The sequence below is a fragment of the Arachis hypogaea genome, chromosome 6, assembly GCF_003086295.3.
Source record: "Arachis hypogaea cultivar Tifrunner chromosome 6, arahy.Tifrunner.gnm2.J5K5, whole genome shotgun sequence".
Taxonomy (NCBI): Eukaryota; Viridiplantae; Streptophyta; class Magnoliopsida; order Fabales; family Fabaceae; genus Arachis; species Arachis hypogaea.
In genome coordinates, this window is record NC_092041.1 from 46,806,518 (window position 1) to 46,818,696 (window position 12,179).

General features: G+C 42.4%; 1 non-coding gene across 1 annotated transcript; it reads left to right on the forward strand.

The window, feature by feature from the left end:
* The first annotated feature begins 9,175 nt into the window (after nt 1–9,175).
* On the forward strand, nt 9,176–9,279 carry LOC112700368 (small nucleolar RNA R71). The gene has a single exon (XR_003153274.1). It is a non-coding gene; the product is annotated as a small nucleolar RNA R71 (small nucleolar RNA).
* Nucleotides 9,280–12,179: the final 2,900 nt, after the last annotated feature.

Here is a 12,179-nt window from a genome sequence, read left to right on the forward strand (position 1 = left end):
CCTTTTGTCAGCCTTTTTCAGAGTTTTGCTCAAGTCCCTCAATTTCAGCCAGAAATTATCTGAAATTACAGAAAAACACACAAACTCATAGTAAAAGTCCAAAAATGTGAATTTATCATAAAAACTAATGAAAACATCCCTAAAAGTAGCTTGAACTTACTAAAAACTACCTAAAAACAATGCCAAAAAGGCTCGCCAGCACCAAGCCCGGAGGCAACAACAGAAGTCTCCTCCAGGAAACCTTACAAACCCCCTCCGTGCTAAGAGAGGAAGAAACGCTAAATATATCCAACCAACAGCAAGGATGGATGACCCCCATACTCAACTACCTGAAGTCGGGAACTCTTCCCGCCGAAAGAAAGGAAGCTAAAAGACTCACAAAAGACGCCCAGAATTATACACTAATTCACGACGTATTATACAGAAGAGGATTCTCAAATCCCCTCCTTAGGTGCGTCCCGACCTCAGAAACAAAGAACGTCCTCGAAGAAGTCCACGGAGGCATGTGTGGGAACCATCTCGGAGCTCGGGCATTATCCAAAAAAGTAGTCCGAGCCGGGTTCTACTGGCCGACCTTACAGAAAGACGCAACGGAATTTGTGAAAATATGCCCCCCCTGCCAAAAACACGCCAATTTCCACAAGGCACCACCAGAAAACCTTATCAGCATCACCGCACCATGGCCCTTCGCAAAATGGGGACTTGACCTACTCGGCCCGTTCCCCCAAGGACCGGGGCAAGTCAAATACCTCATAGTAGGGGTCGACTACTTCACAAAGTGGATCGAAGCTGAACCATTAGCCACCATTACGGCTCAGAAAAGCCGCAAATTCCTATATAAAAACATTGTCACAAGGTTCGGAGTCCCCTACTCCATCACAACGGACAATGGAACACAGTTCACGGACACAAGTTTTCAGAACTTGGTGGCCGAACTAAAAATCAAACAGCAATTCACCTCAGTCGAGCACCCACAAGCCAATGGACAAGCAGAGGCCGCAAATAAAGTCATCTTGGCAGGGTTAAAACGAAGACTCCAAGAGGCCAAAGGGGCATGGGCCGAGGAGCTCCCCCAGGTACTATGGGCATATCGGACAACTCCACACTCTACAACGGGAGAATCGCCATTCTGACTAGCTTACGGGATGGAGGCAATGATTCCTATCGAAATAGATGAAGGGTCACCCAGAGTCATCTTCTACAACGAAGAAGGTAACCCGCAGGCACAAAAGGAAGAACTCGACCTCCTCCCCGAGGTCCGAGAAAGAGCCCGGATCCGAGAAGAAGCCTTAAAACGGCGAACGGCCCTCAGATACAATCAGAAAGTAATAAAGCGAAGCTTCTCCATTCACGACCTAATTCTAATCCGAAATGACATCGGAACACAAAAGTCGGGAGAAGGAAAGCTAGCTGCAAATTGGAAAGGACCCTACAAGGTAACAGAAGTCTTAGGAACAGGCTATTACAAAATATCCGACCTAGAAGGCAATGAGCTGCCCAGGGCCTGGCACGCCTGTAATCTAAGACGGTACTACAGCTAGAAAAACTTAACCCGAGGTGTACTCTTTTTCCCTACAAGGGTTTTTTAATGAGACACCCGGTCAAGTAAGGCACCCGACCTAGTCAAAGGGTAAACACTCTGTAAATATTCTTTCTTTTTTAATACTAATCAAATTTTTCTATTTTCTTTTCTTCTTCCTCATGATGAAACAAATCCTAGAAAGTACCCCCCCAAGGCGCATTAATTTATGCTCGGCAAAACGCAAAAAATCATTTGCCAAGAGACCACACAAGGTCGGCAAAGATAAAGCGACGAGGTTCAAATTAATGTGAGAAGTTATAAAGCAACTCTGAAAAGGCTCAAAAAGCCAAATAAAAAGAGATTACAAAAATAACTTAAAAGGCCGACCAACAACAAGGTCGGACCCAACAAAGGGAGGTACTCGAACGCCCGAGGTCCGAGAAAAAGCCCGGATCCAAGAAAGAAGCCTTAAAACGGCGAAAGCAAAGATTTCGAAAACGCTTACTAAAAAGTTGCTATACAAAAACAACTAAAAAGTACAAGCGAAAAAACGAAATCAAAGGGAAGGGCAAAACAAAGTTTCAAAAAAGCGCTAGCTAAAAGGTTGTTATCCAAAAACAACTAAAAAGCATAAAAAGCGGAACTAAGAGTCAAAACGCGAACAAAACACTGCATAATAAAGCTAAAAAGTTACTACAGGTAGCTAATAGCAAAAGGGTGTCCAAAGCATTAAACAGAAACCATCCAAAAAGAGCCCACAAGCCGGGCAAAAAACCAAAAATAAAAGGATTACAGAGAATCAAGATCCTTTCCAGACTCCACATCGGCAGAAGGCTGCGGAGGAAACATAGAAATCGGGACAGCATTGACAGCGCCATCATCTCGGTTTAAAACCTCCACGCCAGATCCATCCCCGGCCAAAGGTAAAGTCGGGTTCGCAACCGGAACTTTGGGGGCGGACACCGGAACCTCATCCTCGTTGGGAGCAGGAACAATCTTTCCCTCCACAACAACGTTATCCGTACTAAATAAGCTCAGATCCAGGTCAGGAGCAAGAACCCGGACCTGAGCCTTCAAATTTTCAAACATAGCATCCATACCCTTAGCCACATGACCTTCTAGCTCGTAAAATTCATCCTGAGCGGATTGCAATCTCTCCTTTGTCTCCACAAGCTCGGCATATATCCGAGTATAATTCTCCGTCGCCGCCTTCGCCATCTCCTCAGATGCTTTCGCTGCCGCCACAGCCGCGGTAGCTTTAGCCTTCTCCTTCTCCAAAGACGCCTCCAGCTCAGTAATCCTAGCAGCCTTCAGTTCACTAATCCTCTCGAACTCAGACTGAGCCTTCTCAAGTCGGGAGCTGGTCGCACCAATGGGGAATTTCTTGAACTCCCGGGCAATAGCGGCATGAAGACTAGCCATCCGGACACAACTCCGCGCCATATACTGAAAATGATGCTCCATAGACACATCATCAGTAGAAATAAAGGTCTGAGGGAGAATATGCTGTTCAATCCAACCAAGAGCATCAAAATCCTTGTCATTAAAACCCGCAAGCTCTTGAGAGGTCTTCTGTTTCTTGGGAGGAGGACCCGAGGACGAAGGCGGGGAAGAGTGACCGGGTCCAGAGGTCGGAGGATCTTGATTTATAGCCCGGAACTGGGGAGTCGGAATAGTCTTCGACCGAGTAGTGACACCCACAGTAGTCTTCTTCGGAGAAGATCGGGCAGAAGCCTCCCCAGCCTCGATATTTCGAGCAGCCACAGACTTCTTCGTCCGACGAAGGAACTTCATGGAATCCGCCTGAGAAGACATCTCTGCAGAAATAAAAGAAAAAGGATTACCACAACAGAAATTCCACCAAAACAAGGAAAACCAAAATACTAAAAAAGATGAATCTCTGAGAGGTCGGGAACTACCTAACTCGGAACGGAGAAGGCTTGGATCTCCCAACATTTTCTTCGTGTCCAAGTGAGGTGCCCGACCCCATAAACTGCTCACCACACCCACAAAAGCCTGCTCCACCTCATCTAGACTCTCAAAGGTATACTTAGCAGACACTACATTCTCCTGCCAACAAAGAGGAAAAGAAGGCTCCCCACTCTCGTCTAGAAAGAAAGGTCGGACGTCTCCAGTAGCCCGGACCTTGAAATAAAAGTTCTTAAAATCATGAAAGGACTCATCATACAAGGTACAAAACTTCCTCCCCTGGTTAGCTCTAAAAGAGACCCAAGATACCTTCCCTCCACCCGACCCCGGCTTCGTCAACACAAACAAATAGGAAAAAAGAGAAATAGAGGGAGAGACGCCCAAAAACTGACACAAAAGTTGAAACAGCTTTAAAAACGCCCAAGAATTTGGATGGAGCTGCGTAGGGGCAAGGTTACAAGACCATAACACCTCGGACTCCAGATCGGTAAAGGGAAGTCGGACACTCAGCTTAGAGAAAAAACAATCATAAGCATAAAAGAAGAGCTTCTCAGAACTATCTAAGGGCGGAAAGCACACTCTCTCCTCGGATTCCGGGGCCACTAGTTCGTAATCCCTCTCAGACTCCCTATTCTCACATATACTACAGTGCCTACGGAACCTAGCTAAATACTCAGAATCTACCACAGAAGGGACTCTTAGAGGAAGAGGGTCTACCCAACCAAGACCACATGGAATCTTAGTCGACATCGCTTGAAGAACCTTTCGAGACATAAAATTTTTACCTACAAAGAAGAATACAGCAGCAAGCAAAAATCACATAAAAAAGACAGCGAAAACCCATTCAGCAAAACAAGAAACAAAAACCCCACGAAGAAAACGCGGCAACCCGGAACAAAAAATACCGGAGAACAAAAAGAGCCCCCCCATATACAAACAAACAAAGCAATGGCGGCGCCTCTTTTCGGGGCAACCCAGGCATAAAGAAAAAGAAACAAACAAGAGCCACACAAAGAACAGAAGCATATGTGCACAAGAAAAGAGAAACATGGGAACAAACCTGGAAGAAAGAAACGAAGACGACGAGCTCCAAAGCAAGGAGAACGAAACGACGACGCAGAGGGAACCCCAGAAAGACACACGGAGAGATTCGGGGAAGCAGAGCAAAGAGAAAGAAGAAGCAGTGCTCGGAAAGGATAAAACAAAAAAACGCAGAAAAAGGAGGAAAGGGGCAAATAAATAAAGCCTTCACAGGGCCCGAACGGAAATCAAGAAAAAACGGTAAAATGCAATAAATGCAGGAACGGCCATTTTTGAATTTTGAAAAACTACTATGCCCGAGCTCAACCTCCCAAAAAGGACGAACTCGGGCAGGGGCACTGTTCATACCCTGACCGAGCTCCTCCAACTCGGCAAATTTATAAAAGGTCCGACCTCGTCCTAAGGCTCACGCCTAAAGGTCGGACCTCGGACAAATAAAGCAAGGAAGGCCCATCAAAAGGAACGCAGCCCAAAACCTAAAGGCCAAAAAGGCCTAGAAAAGGCGGTTCCACAAAGATAGAGATAAAACTCCCAAAAGATAAGATAAGATAAGAATATCTTATCCAGGGAAGATCACGGCCAACTACTATAAATACACTGGAGCACCCAGGTATGGCATTCATTCCACATTCTACATATATCTGCTTGGACCCATGCTAACTTAAGCATCGGAGTGTCATTGCAGGTACAACCACCAACCACTCTACATATCAAGCTCGGGTCCCTGAACCCCCACCTCGGGCCTTTCCAGACGACCGAGCTACACGTTTCAGGTAACCCTCGGAATAGTTACTAAACACTAATGATCATGAAGTAGAGAAACAAAACATAAACGAACACAACATAAAAACCGAAAAGCAGAAAGAAATAAGAACAAGGAATGAATCCACCTTAGTGGCGTCTTCTTCTTGAAGGACCAACAATGTCTTTAAGCTCTTCTATGTCCCTTCCTTGCTTTTGTTGCTCCTCCCTCATTGCTTTTTGATCTTCTCTTATTTCATGGAGAATGATGGAGTGTTCATGATGTTCCACCCTTAATTGTTCCACATTGTGGCTCAAATATTCTAAGGAAGTGTTGAGTTGTTCCCAATAGTTGTTAGGAGGAAAGTGCATCCCTTGAGGCATCTCAGGGATTTCTTGATGATGAGCTTCCTCATACATCTCTTGAGATCCGTTGAGGGTTTCTCTTGCTTGCTCCATCCTCTTCTTGGTGATGGGCTTATCCTCTTCAATGGGGATGTCTCCTTCTATGATAACTCCAGCTGAGTAACATAGATGGCAAATAAGGTGAGGAAAAGCTAGCCTTGCCATGGTGGAGGGCTTTTTGGCTATTTTGTAGATTTCATTGGAGATGACTTCATGAACTTCTACTTCCTCTCCAATCATGATACTATGAATTATGATGGCCCGATCCACAGTAACTTCAGATCGGTTGCTAGTGGGAATGATGGAGCGTTGAATGAACTCCAACCATCCTCTAGCCACAGGCTTGAGGTCCAGTCTTCTTAGTTGAACTGGCTTGCCTTTGGAGTCTCTTTTCCATTGAGCTCCTTCCACGCATATGTCCATAAGGACTTGGTCCAACCTTTGATTAAAGTTGACCCTTCTAGTGTAGGGGCGTACATCTTCTTGCATCATGGGCAAGTGGAACGCCAACCTCACATTCTCCGGACTAAAATCTAAGTATTTCCCTCGAACCATTGTGAGATAATTCTTTGGACTCGGGTTCATACTTTGATCATGGTTCTTAGTGATCCATGCATTGGCATAGAATTCTTGAACCATTAAGATTCTGACTTGCTGCATGGGGTTGGTTAGGACTTCCCAACCTCTTCTTCGGATCTCATGTCGGATCTCTGGATACTCATTTTTCTTGAGCTTGAAAGGGACTTTCGGGATCACCTTCTTTTTTGCCACAACATCATAGAAGTGGTGTTGATGGATTTTGGAGATGAATCTTTCCATCTCCCATGACTCGGAGGTGGAAGCTTTTATCTTCCCTTTTCCTTTTCTAGAGGATTCTCCGGCCTTTGGTGCCATTGATGGTAATAGAAAACAAAAAAGATTATGCTTTGACCACACCAAACTTAAAATATTGCTCGCCCTTGAGCAAGAGAAGAAAGAAGAGGAGATGAAGAAGAAGAAATATGGAGGAGAGGGAGAGATGGTGTTTCGGCCAAGGTGTAGAAGAGGGGGTTTGTGTTGTGTGAAAATGAAGTAGAAGGAAAAGGTATATATAGGGAGGGGAGAGGGTGTAGTTTCGGTCATTTAGGGTGGGATTGGGTGGGAAAGTGTTTTTGAATTTTGAAGGTAGGTGGGGTTTATGGGGAAGAGTGGATGGATGTGAGTGGTGAAAGAGGTAATTGGGAAGAGAGATTGAAGTTGTTGGGAAGTGTGATATAGAGAAGAGTGTTATAGGATTAGGAGGTAAGGTGGGAATATGTTAGGTGGGGATCCTGTGGGGTCCACAGATCCTGAGATGATCCTATGGGGTCCACAGATCCTGAGGTGTCAAGGAATTACATCCCTGCACCAATTAGGCATGTAAAATGCCTTTGCACACCATTCTGGCATTTAAACGCCGAGATGATGCACACTCTGGGCGTTCAACGCCCATGTGTAGCATGTTTCTGGCGTTGAACGTCAGTTCCCTGCTTGTTACTGGCGTTCAGCGCTAGCTTTCCTCAAGGCACATTCCTGGCGTTCAAACGCCATAATGTTGCTTGTTTCTGGCGTTCAGCGCCAGATTCATGCTTTGTTCTGGCGTTGAACGCCAGCCAGATGCTCCTTACTGGCGTTGAACGCCAGTCTGTCCTCCCTCCAGGGCGTGATTTTTCTTCTGCTGTTTTTTATTCTGTTTTTAATTTTATATTTTTTTTGTGACTTCACATGATCATGTACCTAATAAAACACAAAATAACAATAAAATAAAATAAAATAAAATAAAAATTAGATAAATAAAATTGGGTTGCCTCCCAACAAGCGCTTCTTTAATGTCAATAGCTTGATAGTGGGCTCTCATGGAGCCACAGGGTGATCAGGTCAATATTGTATAGTCCCAACACCAAACTTAGAGTTTGGATATGGGGTCTTAACACCAAACTTAGAGTTTGGTTGTGGTCTCCCAACACCAAACTTAGAGTTTGACTGTGGGGGCTCTTCTTGACTCTGAACTGAGAGAAGCTCTTCATGCTTACTCTATTTTGTCACAGAGGGATGGCCATGTGCCTTAAACACAAGGTAGTCCCCATTCAATTGAAGAACTAATTCACCTCTGTTGACATCTATCACAGCTCCTGCTGTAGCTAGGAAAGGTCTTCCAAGGATGATGCATTCATCCTCTTCCTTCCTAGTGTCTAAGATTATGAAATCAGCAGGGATGTAAAGGCCTTCAACCTTTACTAACACGTCCTCTACTATTCCATAAGCTTGTCTCAATGACTTGTCTACCAATTGTAATGAGAACAAGGCAGGTTGTACCTCAATGATCCCCAGCTTCTCCATTACAGAGAGTGGCATAAGATTCATCCCTGACCCCAGATCACATAGAGCTTTTTCAAAGGTCATGGTGCCTATGGTACAAGGTATTAAGAACTTGCCAGGATCTTGTCTCTTTTGAGGTAAAATTTGCTGAACCCAGGTATCTAGTTCATTAATGAGCAATGGAGGTTCACTTTCCCAAGTCTCATTACCAAACAACTTGGCATTCAGCTTCATGATAGCTCCTAAATATTGAGCAACTTGCTCTCCAGTCACATCTTCATCCTCCTCAGAGGAAGAATAGTCTTCAGAGCTCATGAATGGCAGAAGGAGATTTAATGGAATCTCTATGGTCTCTATATGAGCCTTAGATTCCTTGGATCCTTAATAGGAAACTCCTTCTTTCTTGAGAGACATCCCAGGAGGTCTTCCTCACTAGGATTTTCGTCCTTCTCCTCCCTTGTGCATTCGGCCATATTGATCACATCAATGGCCTTGCACTCTCCTTTTGGATTCTCTTCTGTATTGCTTGGGAGAATACTGGGAGGAGTTTCAATGACTTTCTTACTCAGCTGGCCCACTTGTGCCTCCAGATTTCTGATGGAGGATCTTGTTTCACTCATGAAACTGAAAGTGGCTTTTGACAGATCAGAGACTAGATTGGCTAAATTAGAAGTGTTTTGTTCAGAATTCTCTGTCTGTTGCTGAGAAGATGATGGAAAAGGCTTGCTATTGCTCAGCCTATTGCGTCCACCATCGTTGAAGCCTTGTTGAGGCTTTTGTTGATCCTTCCATGAGAAATTTGGATGATTTCTCCATGATGAATTATAGGTGTTTCCATAAGGTTCACCCATGTAATTAACCTCTGCCATTGCAGGGTTTTCAAGATCATAAGCTTCTTCAGAAGCTGCCTCTTTAGTACTGTTGGATGCATTTTGCTGAGTCAACACTTTGTTCTGAGCCAATATGGTATTCAGAGCATCAATTTCAAGAACTCCCTTCCTCTGAGGTGTCTCATTATTCACGGAATTCCTCTCAGAAGTGTACATGAATTGGTTATTTGCAACCATGTCAATGAGTTCTTGAGCCTCTTCAGGCATTTTCTTTAGGTGAATAGATCCACCTGCAGAATGGTCCAATGACATTTTCAAAAACTCAGATAGACCATAATAGAATATATCTAATATGGTCCATTCTGAAAACATGTCAGATGGATACCTTTTGGTCAACTGCTTGTATCTTTCCCAAGCTTCATAGAGGGATTCACCATCTTTTTGTTTAAAGGTCTGAACATCCACTCTAAGCTTGCTCAGCTTTTGAGGAGGAAAGAATTTATCCAAGAAAGCCGTGACCAGCTTATCCCAGGAGTCCAGGCTATCCTTAGGTTGTGAATCTAACCATATTCTAGCTCTGTCTCTTACAGCAAAAGGGAAAAGCATGAGTCCGTAGACTTCAGGATCAACTCCATTCGTCTTAACAGTCTCACAAATCTGCAAGAACTCAGTTAAAAACTGGTAAGGATCTTCAGATGGAAGTCCATAAAACATGCAATTCTGTTGCATTAAAGCAACTAGTTGAGGTTGAAGCTCAAAATTATTGGCTCCAATGGCAGGAATGGAGATGCTTCTTCCATCAAATTTGGACGTGGGCTTAGTAAAATCACCAAGCATCCTCCTTGCATTATCATTATTGGGTTCGGCTGCCATCTCCTTCTCTTGTTCGAAAATTTCTGAAAGGTTACTTCTGGATTGTTGTAATTTAGCTTCTCTTAGTTTCCTCTTCAGAGTCCTTTCAGGTTCAGGATCAGCTTCAACAAGAGTGCTCTTGTCCTTGTTCCTGCTCATATGAAAGAGAAGAAAACAAGAAAAGAAGAGGAATCCTCTATGTCACAGTATAGAGATTCCTTTATGTTAGTAGAAGAAGAAAGGGGAGAAGAGTGAAGAAGAACGAATAGTCTGTATAAAGAGTAAGGATAGGGGAGGTGATAAGAGATGAAGAGAAGTGTTAGTAAATAATTAAATAAATAAAAAGAGATGAGAGAGGAAGAAATTCGAAAATAAGTTTGAAAAGGAGTTAGTGATTTTCGAAAATTAAAGATAAGATAGAATTAAAATTAAAATTTTAAAACAAAAAGAATTTTTGAAAAAGAGATGAGATATTTTCGAAAATTAGAGAGGGAAAAGTAGTTAGGTGGGTTTGAAAAAGATAAGAAACAGACAAAAAGTCAAAGAGTTAGTTAAAAAAGATATTTAAGTCAAATTTGAAAAGATAAAAAGATAAGAAGTTAGATAAGATATTTTGAAATCAAATTTTTGAAAAAGATAAAATTTTGAAAAAGATAAGATAAAAAGATAAGATAAAAAGATAAGATTTTTAAGAAAAAGATATTTTGAAAAAGATTTAATTTTTAAAAATAAAATTGCTTAACTAACAAGAAACTAAAAAGAAAGGATTTTAGAATTTAAAGATTGAACCTTTCTTAACAAGAAAGTAACAAACTTCAAATTTTTGAATCAATCATATTACTTGTTAGTGTAATTTCGAAAATTTGATATAAAGATAAGAAAAAGATTTTGAAAATAATTTTGAAAAAGATTTTTGAAATTTTTCAAAAATAAAAAGAAAAATGGAAAAGATATGATTTTTGAAAAAGATTTCAAAAAGATAAGATTTTTAAAAATTGAAAATTTGACTTGACTTGTAAGAAACAACTAATTTTTAAAATTTTTGACTAAGTCAACTCAAATTTTCGAAAATTAGGAGATAAAAAAGGAAAAGATATTTTTTTGATTTTTGAATTTTTTTTTATGATGAGAGAGAAAAACACCAAAGTGACCCAAAACATGAAAATTTTGGATCAAAACACAAGATGCATGCAAGAACACTATGAATGTCAAGATGAACGCCGAGAACACTTTGAAGATCATGATGAACATCAAGAACATATTTTTGAAAAATTTTTTATGCAAAGAAAACATGCAAGACACCAAACTTAGAGGGATTTAAGTGGCCGAGCTGCAGGGATTTTCTATGTATGGCAAACTTCTTTGTAAACATCTACCAAGGATACCCTAAGAGGAGTATAGTTATGATATTTTTTGATTTTCTCTCCGGAGCGATCCTCCTTTTTCTTGGATTCTTTATCTCGGTTGGCAGAACCGAACCTTGAGGCTTCGCCAAGTCGAGAATTTTCCTCCATGTTGATGTATTTCTGTGCCCGTTCTTGTACTTCGTCTAAGGATGTCGGGTATCTCTTTGATATAGATTGGCTAAATGGTCCTTCTCGTAGGCCATTTATGAGGCCCATAATGACAACTTCTGTTGGAAGACTTTGTATGTTCATGCATGTTTTGTTGAATCTTTCCATGTAGTTGCGAAGGCTCTCCCGATCTCCTTGCTTGATCCCTAGTAGGCTAGGTGCATGTTTGGCTTTGTCCTTTTGTATGGAGAATCGGGCCAGGAACTTCTTGGCCAAGTCGTCGAAACTCGAGATGGATTTTGGAGGTAGGTTGTCCAACCATTTAATGGCTGTCTTGGTGAGAGTTGTTAGAAAGGCTTTGCAGCAAACTGCATCTGAGGCATCAGTGAGTTACATTCTACTTCTGAAGTTGCTGAGATGATGATTGGGGTCCGAGGTGCCGTCATATAGAGTCATATCCGGAAGCTTGAAATCTTTTGGAATTTTGGTCTTCATAATTTCTCTGGTGAATGGATCTTGATCTTTCTGAGAGCTACCCTCTGTGGATGGTCAAGTAGCTTTAGTTTTGAGATCAGCTTCAAGTTTTATAAGCTTATCTTCTAATTCTCGGCGCCGCCTTATTTCCCGGCGTAGATCTTCTTCTTTTTCACGTCGATGTTGTGCTTCTTTCTCAAGTTGCTCCAATCGATTTTGAAGTGCCTCTATTACTCCTGGATTTGATTAATTTTTGTCTCCGTTGGTTTCTGGAGTATTTTTGAGTATCGTGTCCACGTTTTTATGCAGCGTTCTGTCTTCCAAACCTAAATCGTGGTCGTTGTCATGGTCATCCGCCATGTTAATGGGATGACTTCCAGGTTCCCCGGCAACGGCGCCAATGTTCCGAGGGTTATCTAAAACTGTAGGTCGATCTCGGACGAGATCTTCTGTGTTGGTCGAAGCCGACGTGTCCGGCAGGTGTATAGCGGCCGGAGCTGGTGTGTCCGACTTGCTGGACTTGGTGGTGGTGCT